Source organism: Toxorhynchites rutilus, chromosome 3 (assembly GCF_029784135.1).
Source record: "Toxorhynchites rutilus septentrionalis strain SRP chromosome 3, ASM2978413v1, whole genome shotgun sequence".
NCBI classification, from domain to species: domain Eukaryota; kingdom Metazoa; phylum Arthropoda; class Insecta; order Diptera; family Culicidae; genus Toxorhynchites; species Toxorhynchites rutilus.
In genome coordinates this window covers 70,027,933-70,044,694 of record NC_073746.1, presented here as the reverse complement: position 1 = coordinate 70,044,694, position 16,762 = coordinate 70,027,933, and the positions used below count along the sequence as shown (strand labels likewise).

Genomic DNA, 16,762 nt, shown 5'->3' with positions numbered 1-16,762 from the left:
TTGTTTGATAAGGTACAGTGAGAGTGGAACGTTGTAGCCTTATCTCTTAAAGTCTACACTAAGGTATCAGGTATCAGTGCTATAAAGCGCTTACACTGAGCACGAACAAGGAGATATGTCTAAAACGCGTCTGCCGAGCAATTTGATTCGCCCGATTTGAATAGAGATGCAATGGTTATAGGCAATCGTGCTGGTCAATGATAGAATCCTACCATGCAAGTTTTACATTTGTAACATGCTTCAAACAAATAAGAAAAATAATTTTCTTTGGAAGCGATTTTCGATGTAATTTTCTACATCATTTCTATAAGGTTTTCGTTGCTTGAAACCGATTCAGAGGCGATAACTGTGAGTCATATTAATTGAGTCGAGTTCCCAGTTCCCCATCAATTTTTCTAAATCATGTTCGGTAAATCACACAAGCAATTGTTTTAACATACTTTGAAATGACCTCAGCATGTTTTCACTAAATTAAATGTCTTCAAAACGAAAACATGTCTTTACATCTGGCATCTATATTATGTGCTCAGAGAATGTAGGAAAAAAAAAAGTGCGCGGACTGGAGAATTAATGCACGAATACTGGGAGAACACGCTCACCGGGCAAACGGTTTCTTCTCTTCGCTGGTGGGCATGAAGTGAATAGATTGATGAAATCTCTCATTCACACAAGCTGTTTCTCTGAGCTTTATATTCTCTGAGAGAAACAGCTTATGAGCATACTATACTCCTGCTGGGCCATTTAACACCGTATGATTGGAAAATATAAAATTTAAGCACCTTCCAAATCAAATCCAACTGTTATTCAGTATCTAATATACAGAACGATTACAGATGACGGAGGGTTAACTAATCTACGTAATGACGCAGTTGTCAACTTAATTTTTAGGGGCACGGTCAAGATAAATCCATCCATCTTCTAATGTTCCTAATGTTTTTAACGTTCACCATCTCAACGTAGAATTATTTGCGAGCGATAGAGAGGTAGAGAGGGAACGACTGCGATTCTAGCCAATCAGAAACGGTTTGAGGAAAAATACACTCACTTGCCGGATGTATCCTATTGAATGGCAAAAACGAGGATTACCTCATGTGCACATGTTTTATTTGGATAGTCGACAATATATGCCTATCGATATGAGAAAATCAATAGTGTAATAGTGTGAAGCAAATGTCGAAAAATACCGTTGTTCATAAAAAAGGACTCATCAATAACTGTCTTTCATTATTTAAAAATCAAATCATCTAAATGACATCCTAAACGAGTATGGCATTCCTTTAATCTTCCCTCGAATTTCCAAAAAGAGATAGAGGTTTCATGACTGGAAATTTCGTACCTTAAAATTGTAATTTTCAAGGGTAAAAATTAATATCAAGTGAAAAAATTCGAAGATCATGACAATATCAGTAGTTTCCGAGTTGATAAACAAACATTTTCTCTCTATTTCATTGTCAAATCTTCGGTCAAAGTAGAGGATCTCCCGCCAACAATCTCCGTTCTCACACCGTAAATACGTCTCCAACATCAATCAGTTTGAAACAAATCATGTTACTTTTTTCTTAAAAACTATATAACATAAGGTACTCATACACTGACCGAAACCAAATATTTGACTCTTTTTGACAGACAAAATTTGATCAACGTGTACAGACACAAAAACGACACAAAACACGGCAAACAAATATTCAGTTAATGGATGCATAAAATATGTTCTCGATCTGTTCGTCAAACCTGTCGGTACATGGTTAGATTACCTTGAATATTTCAGTCGATTTTTTTTCCTTGTTCGATGTTTGTCACTGTTTGCCACTGTTGTTAATTGAAGAGTGGCAAACGAAATAGTGTTTGTACAAATTTCAAACCAAACTTTATCTGTCAAGAAGTGTCAAAATTTTGGAATTTATTATATAACTAGTGCTTATTCAAATTACGTTTTAAATTTTTTTCCTAAAACTAAATTCCAAATTTGGTTCATTGGAGCATAACCACATGGAATGGGTCTAATGATAACACCTTCTACATGTTATTCTATACTATTTAAACCACCATATGGCAATGCACACTGATCAAAAGGGGAAAATGGAAATTAATACCGAAAATTAGGTATGAACGAAAATGTAAATTTATTTGTGAGTGAAAAATTTAAATTATTGAAATACCGTTTTGTCTCATATTCCGAACAGTCTCTCATTCCGAACACTTAATTTTTGAATGTAAGTTTACTATACTTCAATGTTATGAATATTTTAAAAATAATGGCCCAGACATTCTTTGGGGTATAGGCTAGATTTAAACATCATTCGCAGGTATCGATACAGCCTATAATTTATAATATTAAACATTTGCAAAAAAGTGACAGTAAAAACCAAAGATGAAATGTTAGCGTTAGCAAACTCCGTAAAAAACAAGCATCGTTAATTTTTCAATTTTTGTACTTTTTTCAACTATTTTGTTTGTCTTTTTTCATGTTAAGTGCTAGAAAAGGTATGAATCTGCAGTAAATGGATGAAAACAATGATATTTTATGCAGAAATACTCATTAAAATTAGTATTGATGTAGTGTTCAGAATTTGAATCAAGTTTCGACCCATGATTCAAATTCCGAACCCTTCATTTTAAATGTAAATTTACTTAACTTTAATGTTATAAATAATTGAATAATGAAGGCCTTAACATTCTTTGGATTATAGGCTTCATTTTAACATCATTTACAGGTATCGATGAAGCCTATAATTTATAATATCAAGTATTTGCAAAAAAGTGACAATCAAAAGCAATGATAAAATGTTTGCGTTAGTCAATTTCGTAAAAAAACAAGCATTGTTAATTTTTCAGTTTTTGTATTTTTTTCAACTATTTTGTTTGTTGTATTCATGTTAAGGGCTAGAAACGGTAAGAATCTACAATAAATAGATGAAATAAAATGATATTTTATACAGAAATCTTCATCAAAATTAGTGTTCGGAATATAAATCAACTTTCTACGCATGATTGAAATGGCGAACACTTTATTTTTAAATGTGAATTAACTGAACTTTAATGTTATAAATAATTTAATATTCAAAACCCTGACATTCTTTAGGTTATAGACTTCATTTTAACGTATCGATACCGATATAGCGCCCTTGGTCCCGAAACTATGTAAACTATAAGAAACAAGTGCAGTCAATTATTACCAAAGCAAGATCCAATTTTTTTGCGAGCATAACATTTTCCAAAAAAAGACTAATTGACTTTAATTTGATATATTTATCATATAAATAGGTCCAGTAGTTTAAAAGCCATAATTTTTTTTAAAATGCATTTTTGCTGTTCGGAATTTGAGACAAAAGTGTTCGGAATATGAGTCAGTGACAATAATGGTGTTCGGAATTTGAGACAAATGTGATTAGAGTAATTTTCAGTTTTTCACCATGAAAACATATTTATTAATCTTTTTTTTGTAGTCAAATGAAAAAGAAGGCTCTATTGTATCCAAATATCAAATGAATTTCGAGAAAAAGTAGCATTTTGAGTAATGAGACTCTGTTTTAATGCCATCAAAGCTTAAGTGTTCGGAATTTGAGGCAAAACGGTAATTGGACTGATGGGGTGAAACGGACAGTTGGCAGTGGGGGAGAGATGGACTGTGAAAAATCTGTTTAATATATTCTAACAGAATGCCCTGCGTATGTAAACGGAAATCAAATCGCCAATGATGGACCGTTTAGAAGCTGACTGGAATCAATAGCAAAATACAGGGTCTTTCAGATTATACGCTCACGAAACAAATTTTAATAACTTCTACAAAAATGAATCGATTTTTATTTTTAAAAAAGGGAAATAAAGCTTGTTTTAGGACATTTTCGATTTAACCGCCCCTTTTTTCGAAAACGCGTTTTAAACGGTGAACGAAATTCTTCATGCACAACTCTAACATTACGACTTCGATGCTGTTGAAAATCCGAGTTATTTCTTCTTCAAGTTTCTCTGAATTTTGTGGCTTATTAACATTGTAACGGTCCTTCACGTACCCCCAGAGGAAGTAATCGACGACGAAAAATGCTGAAATTCTTTCCATAAGAGGACAAAATTTCATTAAGGCTTCGGTTGCTCGAGTAATACGCTGTCACTAAAAATACACGCGCTTGCATATTTTACCTCTTGACACTAAAAACTAGAGATGAAACGGATATCCGGTAACTATCCGGTGACCGCCGGATACCGGATATTAGAAAAAAAAAATAATTTCTCATTAACACAAGATAAGTCATCTTTTTTTCAAAATTCAATTAATATTAACCCATACCATTATTTCATTAACACTATTACTATTATTATATTTTTTTTAATCGACCGATTACGATTTGCTTTGTACACCAGGCCAGCTTCAGAGAACAGTCTTTCTTTGTAAACACTACTATTATCCCTGAAAACAGTTCTAAATTTTTTTAATTCTTTAATGAAAATACATGATTGATGTTCTTTGCTTATTTGAATTCGTAGCACTCACTCTAACTCGACTAGTATTAACATTATTTCAATATATCCATAAACTTTTCATCATTTTGATAGAAAATCCTTGACAGAAAAAAAATTGTTCAATATTTCTTGCAGAAACTTGATACTCTATTGAGGGATATTCATCCTATACGGAAAATTCAATAATAGTTCATTATTTATATGTGAAGATGTGTTCATTACTCCCTAAAATGTAATCTTTTATTAGCTTTATGCACACATGCAGTTTCTCCCAGTTTCGTATTCGCAAATACAGAGCCGAATATCCGGCTATCCGGCTTCGAAGCTTGCCGGATATCTGGTATCGTTTCATCACTACTAAAAACCATCCGATCAGACTGAACGAGTAGCCGAATATTATCGTCCCGGAGTTGGGAATGCATTGTTACCATCGACGGAGCGAAAACATTTTTTAAAAGGATCTATTCGATTTTTTTACGTGAGCGTTTAATCTGAAAGACCCTGTAGTTAAGTGTTCGTTTATACTGCAGAAAAGCACAACATCACTTCTAGGTGGATTAGTTGAAAAGCATTTTTTTGTAGAACATTTGGCCGATTAAGCTTGAGCTTGAGCTTGGGTAGACTGTACAATTCGTAGTTGTTCTCCATGATTGACCTGAACCAACCAAATTGCACACAGAACACACAGAATGACGCTTGGGACTAGCAAATCATTCTCGTTGTGCAATTCTCGATGATTCGAGCTTTAAATGGTCAATAACGACGCCGGCCACGTCCTTACAGTCACCAGGGGAAGGGAAGGAGCGTTAGTATGATAATCGCCGCCCGAAGGCCAGAAGGGTCGCCTCTATAGCGTGGTTCCCTAGCGAAAATCATGGAAGGAATAGTTGTTAGTGGGAGAGGTAAGAATCAGGATTCACTGTGGTAAGTGATGTGATTATGTGAACGCGAACTATCGACCACTCAACGAAGCGAAATTCTCTTCCGTTATAACGCGCGACATAAGTTATTTTTAGGTAACCTAAAAAGGTAGACCTGTTAAATCAGTTCGACCTCACATACTATTTTGTTGAAATCCTTACTGTCTGAGTTAACTGTAGGAAACCTGAGAAGGTAACGAGAAAACTCCGCTAAACCAATCATCCCAGCGATATGTTGGAGAACTGTATATTTTGGAAACCTGAAAAGGTAACCGAGAAAGCTCCTCTAAAATCAATCGTCCCAATTGTCTGAAGATAGATATTTGATTAGCCTTTTTTTCTTTTTCTTCATTAGCAAGCAATTATTAGAATTCACGCATAAACAAATTTAAAAAAACTAATTTCTTTGCACTTTCTATATACCCTAACAAAGAAAATAAAGTTTCCAAAATTGAACTAACGATACTACTATGGCGCAATATTACGATACTACTATGTCGCTATACTGTTACCACAGTAGCATCTCTAGGCATATTTCAATTCAGCTACATCATTAAACCAGCTTAACTTAAAACCAAACCTTCCGAGAAAGCAACACTCAAAACAATTACACTCGGTTGAATCCATCAATCTAACAATCATTTGAAAATTTAAAATCAAACCAACTATAACTCAAATTTTTGGATTTTTTGACACTCCACTTTCATGCTCATCTTTCCAAGAGAAGGTAACAGTTTTTCATCACATGATCGCCATTTTTACTTAATCTATAACAAGTATTTTGATGCAACACTGCGCACACCACAAGCTCATGAATTGGTAGTCGTCACAGCCGTAGCATAATGCAATATTCTCACTATGTACCTATCTTCCTCCCTCTTCTACACAAGATAGCAGAGCAAAGACACACAATAAAATTTTCGTTTCCTGCATTGAGCATACGAGCGCAGCCATTTTCTTTTTCATTGCTACTACTATTGAATTTGTGCCACGGAGTATGCACACAAGAAAAAAAAACAGAAACGGCACACCGTCAGAACACATTTCTAACAGGAATTTCATCAACACGATTAGACTTTGATGATCGCAATTCTTCTAAAACTCCTCTCAATTCAGTGATTCGACGAATAGGAGCGAAATTTCATTGCACTTGATAGATACGCGATGGCACAAGAAACAAGTCGTAACACGAGATCGACCAAACACACTCACAACCGCACTAAACATCAAAACATTTTTTCCGCCGAACAAATTATTTTATGGTTGCATTTTTGTGTAAATTATCAATGGAATTTAAACGAAATGCACTGGGTTTCAATGAACCGATGCAGGAAGCACACTTAGCCATGCAATTAACGCAATTTCATACGAAACAACAAATGAAACACCGCAATTCTAAAAAAAGAAACCGTGCGCAAACGAGCACGTCTAATCCACACCATCGCTCTACCCGACCTCCCTGTAGAACATTTGGCCGATTTAGTCGAAAAAACGGTATATTGAATTGGCAGAAACTGCATTTAAGTTTTGGGAAACATGAGTTTCCAAAGATATAATTTACATGCTCGAATTACCCCCACCTCCTCTAGTGTTGATTGATATAAGAATTTAAGCGCTATGATCTTTCCTGCTTTCCTTAAGGTGAAGGTGGAAGCTAGCCACAAATGGCTGCCACAATGGCGCTCATTTCTTTCATCTCCCTCCCTCACCCTTCGCCCGAAAATCAATAATTTTGCGAAACAGTGTGGAGAAAATGATCATTTTCGCACACTTCCCATCAAGTAATATCAACCAAACTCTAATCGATTACTCACAAGATATTAAATTTTCATCTGCTTTCGCACCGTATAGTGAACAACGTCGGAAAACTCGAGCAAGTGCTCTGAAAGTTAAATTTTCATTTTTCAATCTTCGACAATGGTTTTGTTTGTATTGGTGAAAGCATCGTTATTTTTTCGACACTGATGCCAGACAACATCATCGAAACAGCTACAAAAACCACTCAATAAAATGTTATTCCTTAGCCATAGCGTTTCATGTCATGAAAATCAATAGAATAAAATTGTGTTGATATCAATACAATCTTTATTTTTACGTTTAATGGGTCTATAATGTAAGTTTTAGCAACTTCAACATTGGGTAAGAAAATTGTATTGCAGAGCTCGGAAAACTGCCACGGCTGCCTATGCTTTAAAAAACAATAAACGGAAAAGTACTACATTCAATCAAAATGTCTCGGCCAACGAAGAGAAGAGTTAAGGTGAAGGTGGAAGCTAGCCATTGTAGTAGTATAGGTAAACCCTCGTGTAAAAATGGGGTAATAGTGTTTGTGAGAGAAGAGCAAAGCACACGTAAATAGATCAATTCACTTATCAGACTGTGTGGCGCTTCATTGACACGAGTCTTTGAATACATTTGAAAAAAAAAATAACAATTCAATACTAAAGTAAAATGTATGAACGATATGTTCCGATGAACAATTGCAAATATAAATGTATATAGAAGGTGCATTTGCATATGATTCTGATTATACGCGAGCGTAACATGAGCAAATTTATAACACATGCGAATTGGGGCACTTTTGGTATTAACAAGTTCTTCCGCATAGTAACTCGATGTTGATAATTCCTTAATATTTTCCTTCGTACGATCAACGTTTTCACATATTCACGTTGGAAAGCCTTAACCCTTCTCTTCGTTGGCCGAGACATTTAGATTGAATTTAATACTTTTCCGTTTACTGTTTTTGAAAGCATAGGCAGCCGTGGCAGTGTTCCGAGCTCTGCAATACAATTTTCTTACCCAATGTTAAAGTTGCTAAAACTTACATTATAGACCCAATCAACGTAAAAATAATAATTGTATTGATATCAACACAATTTTATTCTATTGATTTTCATGACATGGGACGCTATGACTCCGGAATAACATTTTATTGAGTGGTTTTTATAGCTGTTTCGATGATGTTGTTTGGCATCAGTGTCGAAAAAATAACGATGCTTCCACCAATACAAACAAAACCATTGCAGAAGATTGAAAAACGAACTTTCAGAGCACTTGCTCGAGTTTTCCGACGTTCTTCACTATACGGTGCGAAAGCAGATGAAAATTTAATATCTTGTGAGTAATCGATTAGAGTTTGGTTGATATTACTTGATGGGAAGTGTGCGAAAACGATCATTTTCTTCACACTGTTTCACAAAATTATTGATTTTCGGGCGAGAGGTGAGGGAGGGAGATGAAAGAAATGAGCGCCATTGTGGCAGCCATTTGTGGCTAGCTTCCACCTTCACCTTAAGGCTCTCCAACGTGAATATGTGAAAACAATACGACCAACGAAGGAAAATATGAAGGAATAGCATGCGGAAGAACTTGTTGATATCAAAAGAGGCCCAATTCGCATGTGTTATAAATTTGCTCATGTTACGCTCGCGTATAATCAGTATTGTCAGTGTCAATGAAGCGCCACACAGTCTGATAAGTGAATTGATCTATTTACATGTGCTTCGCTCTTCTCTCACAAACACTATTACCCCATTTTTACACGTGGGTTTACCTATACTACTACAATGGCTAGCTTCCACCTTCACCTTAAGGTGGGACCAGAATGCCGCACTATGCGTCGCGTTGCTACAATTGTGCTTTGACACTTTATTTTAAATATGTGTGTAGTCGAACTCAATAATGCGTTGCGTCATTAGCATCGTTGTACTAAACGCTAACATTTGTTCTTATCTGCTTGCGCCGAATTCGCGATGACAGTGGCATGGTGTCGACGCCTGGTGGCAACTTCAAATTAGGGCCATAATTTGGGTCCCAAACTCGTTAGTGTAATCTCTATCAGATTAGAAGACACGAAGCCGGTTTTTAAATTCTAAAATTTGAATGAAAATTTTCACATTATGTTATTTGATTAATTGAAACATGTGTTTCTGACTTTCATTCAACCATATGGTTAAAAAAATTCCATCATTGTTGCTGAATTTTTTCATCATAATATAGAGTTGTCTTCATAAACAATTTTCGTATGAGACTTTTTCACCACAAAAATGTTTTTCATTTCAATAGAATACTAGTTTGATATGGTAAAGCTAATTTTCATTCATAATTTAATTTCGAAAACGTGTTCATTCCGACTGAAAATCAGCTATTCTTTCACGCTCCCCTAAACTAGTAAACGAAGCTCAATGCCGCCAGCGCGGATATGTCAATGTGTTGTTTTTAAAAACATTCAACTGATCCGTGGACACAACAAAAACAAGATTTTCATACGAATTTTATTTTGTTTACATGAAAAGTGGTGACGCGAATGTCAGATTGTGACTGCAAATCAACAGACTGCGTCAGGCGAATGTTTTAGTACAAAACGCAAGCAATGACAACTAGAGGCGTGCAAATCAGCTCATCATGATGAACAGCTCAGATCAACTCAGCTCATCTAAAAAAGCTGTTCTTTATGAGCAGATCTTCAGAATCTCTATCAGGTTAGAAGATACGAAGCCAGTTTTAAAATATTAAAATTTGAATGAAATTTTTCACATAATGTTATTAAATTACTTTCACGTATTCCTGACTCTTATTTAACCATTTGTCTATACATTTCCGACATTTTTACTGAGACTTTTCACTATAATATGAGGGGCTTAGAATGCATGGGGTGTAAGTGACTTGATCGATTTCTCTACATCGACTCTCTCTTTTGGTCATAACTTAGCTGCAAATTCATTCCCAGCTGTATTTGACAATCTTGAAGAAAGGTCAGAACCTCATCTATCGGATGGTATAGCAAACTCATATTGGAACGAATTTGCAGTTGAGTTATTAACTAAAGAAAAAGTTTATGCACCCGTTATCAAACACAAATTAAATGCAGTCTTTCGAGAATATTCGGCCGACAGTTGGTTAGTGTGCGTAGTCTTTACCAACCCGACTGTTTGGTTGGCTCGGTGTGCGCACTAGCAACCCAACTCAACCAAAATATCGGCTGAAAAAAAGTCTGCAGTGTGTGGGGACTCTAAAACGCACTTTTAAACTGAGAAACCAGGGAAAATCGTCATTTCACATACTAGAGGTGAATGAACCTTCGCGGTTCAAGAACTACGTAAACATGAGATGTGCAATAGTTTCAGAGGGAAATGTAAAATACAAAGATCATCAGACAATTCTTCCGTTCACATATTTTGGTAGTCCTAGGCATCATATTAAACGTAAAAGGACGGTCATCAAATTTACTTGTAACGAAAAACATAATCTATTATAAAAAATCGATGCATGCTAAAATAATATTCGAACTGGTAAACAAGTGAATTGCATAATATAATTGCGTAGTTCTTCGTCGAAAATATGCAGTCGTGTCCTAGATACAACCCCTTTCCATTTTTTCATTTAAATAGACTACTAATTTGATACACAGAAGTTAATTTCCATTTATAATTTTTATTTTAAAAAATTGTAATTCTGCACGAAAGCCAATTATTATCTTTGGTGCCCACGAAACTAGTAAACAAAGCTCAATGCCGTCGACGCGAATATAAGGGTGCTCATACACTGTTTGACCGAAGCCAAATATTTGACTCTATTTGTTCGGTGATTGACATTGTTTACCCCTGTTGAAAATTGAAGAGTGACAAACAAAATAGTGTTTGTACAAATATCAAATAAAATTTTATCTGTCAAAAAATATAAAATATTTGGCATCCGGGCAAACAGTGTACGGCCACCTTAACAGTTGAAAAGACGGGAACTAAAGAATGTCATAACCAAGGCGCGTAGAAGTATATCCTAAGGTGGGCCAACTTGCTAAATCCACTCTTCAGCCATCTTGGAAGTCTACTGTGTTTTGTTTGTAAACAAAACACAATACGCTAGTGCCGAAGCTCGTTCCTGATCAGTCTGTCTCTTTCACGCTTCAAGCAAATAATTCCCCTTCTGCTTTCGTCCGTACTGTTTTCATATACCGCTCCTCTAACCAACTTAGTGACGAAACGGCCTCACCTAGTACCATAGACCCGTCTTGGTCATAACCAAGGCGCCTAGAAGTATATCCTAAGGTGAGGTGGCTAGGGGAGCGGTATATGAAAACAGTACGGAAGAAAGCAGAAGGGGGATTATTTGCTTGAGACGTGAAAGAGACAGACTGATCACGAGCGAGCTTGGGCACAAGCGTATTGTGTTTTGTTTACAAACAAAACACAGTAGACTTCCAAGATGGCTGAAGAGTGGTTTTTAATTTACTGCAACCAGTTACTAATTCGAATTCAATAGTACATATCCTTAATCACATCAATTATCTATTTTGCTTATTTATCTATTTACTAATTTGATTATTTTTTTATAGTTGCTGATTTACCCCATTAAGCCAAGCCATGCTATCTCGCCGAAATCCACTGATTGAATGATTGATTTTTACGAAATTAGGAAAGAGATTCCAGTAAGTTATGCCCCTGAAAAACAGAGTGTTGCCATAATGCGACGTGTTGAACTGAGGGATTATAAAATTTCTCATTCTAGAACTTCGGAAACTTCGGAACTTCGCAATCTATCTAAAACTCTGACTGAAGCATTCAGTATAAACTCTGCGCCATATAAGAAATGAGGTAATACTAGCGATTTGAAAAGATTTATTGACGTGGGACTACGTCTAACCGGAGTATATGGGGGGTAAAATGAAAACCTAAACACAGAACATGCAGGAAAAAATGAAAGATTCCGAATGCTTATAACTCGAACATTTCTTACTGGATCGGAAAGATGTTTGCATCAATTGATACGTAATATTTCTACGCTTCTATCCCAATTAATAAAATGTTATTTTTCATTAGATAAATAATTGAATAACTGTAAAATGTTATGCGTTATCTAAACGGCATAACTGCCTCATTTTGATTGGCCCGATCTACGATTTCCCTAACACAGCCATCAAACCCAAGCAGCCTTGGGTAAATCAGCATTGTAAATACATGAAAGTCGGGGGTATTTTTGTTCCGACTGAAATGTGTTTTCCTAACACAGACTTTAAATCCCAGGAGCGTGGGGAAATTGGCATTTCAAATACATATAAGTCGGGGGAATTTTTGTTCCGACTGAAATGTGTTTCCCCAACACAGACTTCAGAACCAAGGTGTCTGAGGAAATTGGCATTGTAAATTCATGCAAGTCAGTGGCATTTTTGTTCCGACTGAAATGTGTTCGCTTAACACAAACTTCAAAACCAAAATGTCTGGGGAAATCGGCTCTGCAAATAAATGCAAGCTTCGAGTACTTTTGTACTCGCTTGCCTTTGTGCAAACTAGAATATGTTTCCTTAACACGGTCTCCTAAACTTAGACACCTGGGAAAATCGTGCAGACATTAGAGACGAATGAACTTTCAAGTTTAAATTCTTTATAGTATAAAAAGTAGAAGTTGAAGTTTTTGATTCATGCAAGTCCGGGGTATCTCTGCACCCGCATTTTTTTTTTTGCACTCCGCAAAGTGTTTTCCTAGCACGGATTACAGAAGCGAGTACGAACACAACGCTTTGGCTCGGTTATTCATTATTGTATTGAAGGATATACCTTCATATCTTCCGCTCATTGAATTTCTACGCATACCATTTGATGATTAGGCAAAATGTTGTTAACCATTTGCTGCGATAACGCCTATTCATTGAACAATATGCGTTCGACATACATGTCAAAATCGGAACTGAGTGCCTGAAGTTCATATAATCAAACGAATTCGCGGTTCGATAAGTACGTACACTTGAGAGAAGCAAACTTCAGAAGCAAATGTAAAATAAAATAATCGTTTGAAAATTCTCCCGTTCACAAATTTTATTCTAGGCATCATACCAACCGTAAAAGGACTGTCATTAAATTTACTATCACAATGCATGAATTGACCTTACATGACATTTCACAATCTTTTTACCCACAAATCAAATATATTGAATTCAATTGAATTCGGGAATTGTTTCTTTCCATCAAAAATTTAATCAATACAAACAAATGATTGATAAGCTAAGGTAGTCCCACGTCAATCTTGCGGTTATATCATTGATATAACCCACCCATTTTTTTAACTTCAGTTCTCATCATGTTAGATGTTAGCCAAAGATGACGAAGTACGTTGTATATTTTTGAACACATAAAGTATACATGTCTATCAGGATCAAGTTCAGATGTAATAATAAAACCAAGATTGGTACAATAGTCAACATATTCGATTACATTCCAACCAAGGAGAATATGCGGAAATGGCAAACGACTTCGATTTCGAGATATGAGCATCGCCTTAGTTTTCTCAATGTTAACAGGAAGAAGGTTTCGACAAGACCAAATGTGAACTCTTCTTAAATCATCATTTAGAATGTTAACCATCACTTCAATAGACAGATTAGTAGAGCGTAGATATATTTGGACATCGTCAGCAAACATATGAATTTGACACGCTTTCAAAATAGTTGTAAGATCATTTATATATAGTGAAAATAGTAAAGGGCCTAGAATGGAGCCCTGAGGCACACCAGATACTATATGCACTGAATTAGATTTTTCTTCATTTATCGAAACAATTTGAGATCTGTTAGATAAGTACGATTGTACAAGACGAACCGAATTACTTGAAAAACAGAACTGCTCGGACAATTTTATTAATAACTTGTCATGTGACACGCGGTCAAATGCTTTAGAAAAATCTACAAGTAAAAGAATTGCGACACCTTTATTATCAACGGTTCTACTAATATCATCATGTACTTTGAGGATAGCTGTGGTTGTACAGGGTTTTCCATTTCGGGCTTCCGAAAGCCCTGCGCCGACAACCGTTTGACATAGCTGTCAACCAAAGCGTCATATCGTTAGTTGAATGTCTGCCATTTTACAATATGGATCGTTTTAGCATCGCACAACGTGTTAATTTTGTTAAATTATACTAAAAAAATGATGAAAAACCGGAAAATGTTTTTCGAGCATTACGGACGGATTTTGGTCGTCATGGACGGCCTACAGAGCACACAATCGCTAATGTAGTGCGTAAATTCGAACAAACTGGATCCGTAGCGGATATTGTGAAACCTGTGCATCATCGTAATGTGCGTTCGGCCGAAAATGTTGCTGCTGTTGCTGCCAGTGTGGAGGATGACCCGAATGTTTCGATTCAACGGAGTGCTCAGCAATTGGGCTTGTCAAACACATCATTGTGGCGAATTTTGCATTTGGACTTGCACCTACATCCATATAAAGTCCAACTGGTACAAAAATTAGAGCGTGGTAACCATGGAATGCGTCGGGCATACGTCGATTGGGTGAACGAACAACAGCAGCAAAATGCTGAATTTTCGCATCAAATTTTCTTCAGCGATGAGGCACATTTCGAGCTCGGTGGCTATGTGAACACCCAAAATTTCCGTATATGGGGCTCAGGAAATCCACACGTGATTGTTGAGAGGCCATTGCATCCGCCAAAAGTCACTATTTGGTGCGCATTATGGTCTGGTGGAGTCATCGGGCCATATTTCTTTGAAAATGAGGACGGCGAGACGGTAACTGTGAATGGTGAGCGCTATGGCCGCATGTTAACCGATTTTTTTTTGCCACAAATTGAAGATATGGATACGGATGACATGTGCTTTCAGCAGGACGGCGCCACGTGCCACACAACACGACCGAACATGGCCATATTGCGAACGAAATTTGAGGGACGCATAATTTCGCGTTTTGGTGATGCCAATTGGCCGTCCAGATCATGCGATCTGAACCCGCTACACTGTTTTTTGGTGGGGTTATGCGAAAGACCGTGTCTATGCCAACTCTCCGCAAACTCTCGAACATTTGAAAGACAACATTCGTGAAGTTATGACCGAGATACCGCCCCATATGTGCCGAAAAGTCATCGAAAATTACCTGTTCCGGATCAAGGTGTGCGAGGAAACCCTAGGATGACATTTGAATGATGTTGTATTTCACACATAATGGCATAAACCAAACTTTAATTTGAAATAAAAATTTCATCGAAATTCGAATTCTAAGTGTGTTTTATTTCAATTTACTTTCGGAATTTAAAGTTGGAAAACCCTGTACTACGGCCTGATCGGAAACCAGATTGAAATTCACTGAGTAAATAGAAGAGTTTATGTACTCATGAATTTGATTTTTAAGAATTTTTTCCAATACCTTTGACCTCAGGATATACTTCTAGGCACCTTGGTCATAACACGAAGAGCGAGAGGCGCTCAGTTTATTTCAGTGTTACAGCTTACACACTCTCTGCAATTCTACAGCTCTTTTCCCTCCTGCATCATTATCAAAGTGAGCTGAAGAGCTGTTTGTTTATTTTTGCGAGCTGTTCCGTGTCAACTCACTTCAAAGAATCGATTCTTCGGAACAGCTCATGAGCGGATGGCACATCTCTAATGACAGCTGATGAGAAACAACGCACAACGCGGCATTCTGTTTCAACCTTTAGTTTGCAAAATGTGGATAACTTCTAGAACTTATTGTCTGGTTACACCTTAGTAAAATAAAATATAACATTTGACAGCGGTGGGATTCGAACCCACGCCATTTCTGACTGGTGCCTAAAACCAGCGCCTTAGACCGCTCGGCCACGCTGCCTTTTGCTCTACGATTCGCGATAATGATGAGAGCAATGGACAGAAATATTCTTCACGCTTCTTTACGCACTCACCCACCGAAATGAGTATGTTAAGGCTGATTTAGACGATGCCAGTCAGCGCTCTAGTTGAAGTATCCAGTGAATAGAGAACAGACACTCTGTTCAAGTTAGAGGCCAATTACTTGTTCGATACTGGTAGAAGTAACTTGAACAGAGTGTCTGTTCTCTGTTCACTGGATACTTCAACTAGAGCGCTGACTGGCATCGTCTAAATCAGCCTTTAGTTCATAAGTCAACTGGCACATAGGGACCGCCGTCAAAATCACCAAAAATCAATTATCTTCATCCCTCGCGCATGTTCTCCCCCTTGCCAACAACAAGAGTCTCCACGGAAGACTATGACAAGTGGTGATTAGTCACAAAATATGCAACGTTTAGGGGTAACCTTCCAATCCCATGTAGATTCCGTAACGACACCGAGACAACGATTAGGCAAATGGATCAGTATGAAAAATTCATCAACCGTGGGAGAAGGCATTCACATAGGTAAACGAGGCCAAACGTCTTCGGTTCGGCCCGGCCCGGTTGGGATAGATGAAAAGCGATTCGAAATCATTTTATTATAATCACTTTAATCACCTCTTCCAGCCGGGCAGAGGGCAGAGTCTTGCTTCCGCTTGGTGTAGCGCAGCGCAGCAGAGAGAGTGGCGAGACAGACCTTCCTAGAGGGTGGAATAATATTTTCCATTTATAGTGCTGTTTACATTTTCGATGAATCCACCGGA

General features: G+C 36.9%; 1 protein-coding gene and 1 non-coding gene across 4 annotated transcripts in view; one reads left to right on the top strand and one right to left on the bottom strand.

The window, feature by feature from the left end:
- The window catches only part of LOC129774618 (neuronal acetylcholine receptor subunit alpha-7-like), a 301,121-nt gene that overhangs the window by 241,778 nt on the left and 42,581 nt on the right, over nucleotides 1–16,762 (top strand). The window lies entirely within an intron of this gene.
- Trnal-uag (transfer RNA leucine (anticodon UAG)) lies at nucleotides 15,897–15,976 on the bottom strand. The gene has a single exon. It is a non-coding gene; the product is annotated as a tRNA-Leu (tRNA).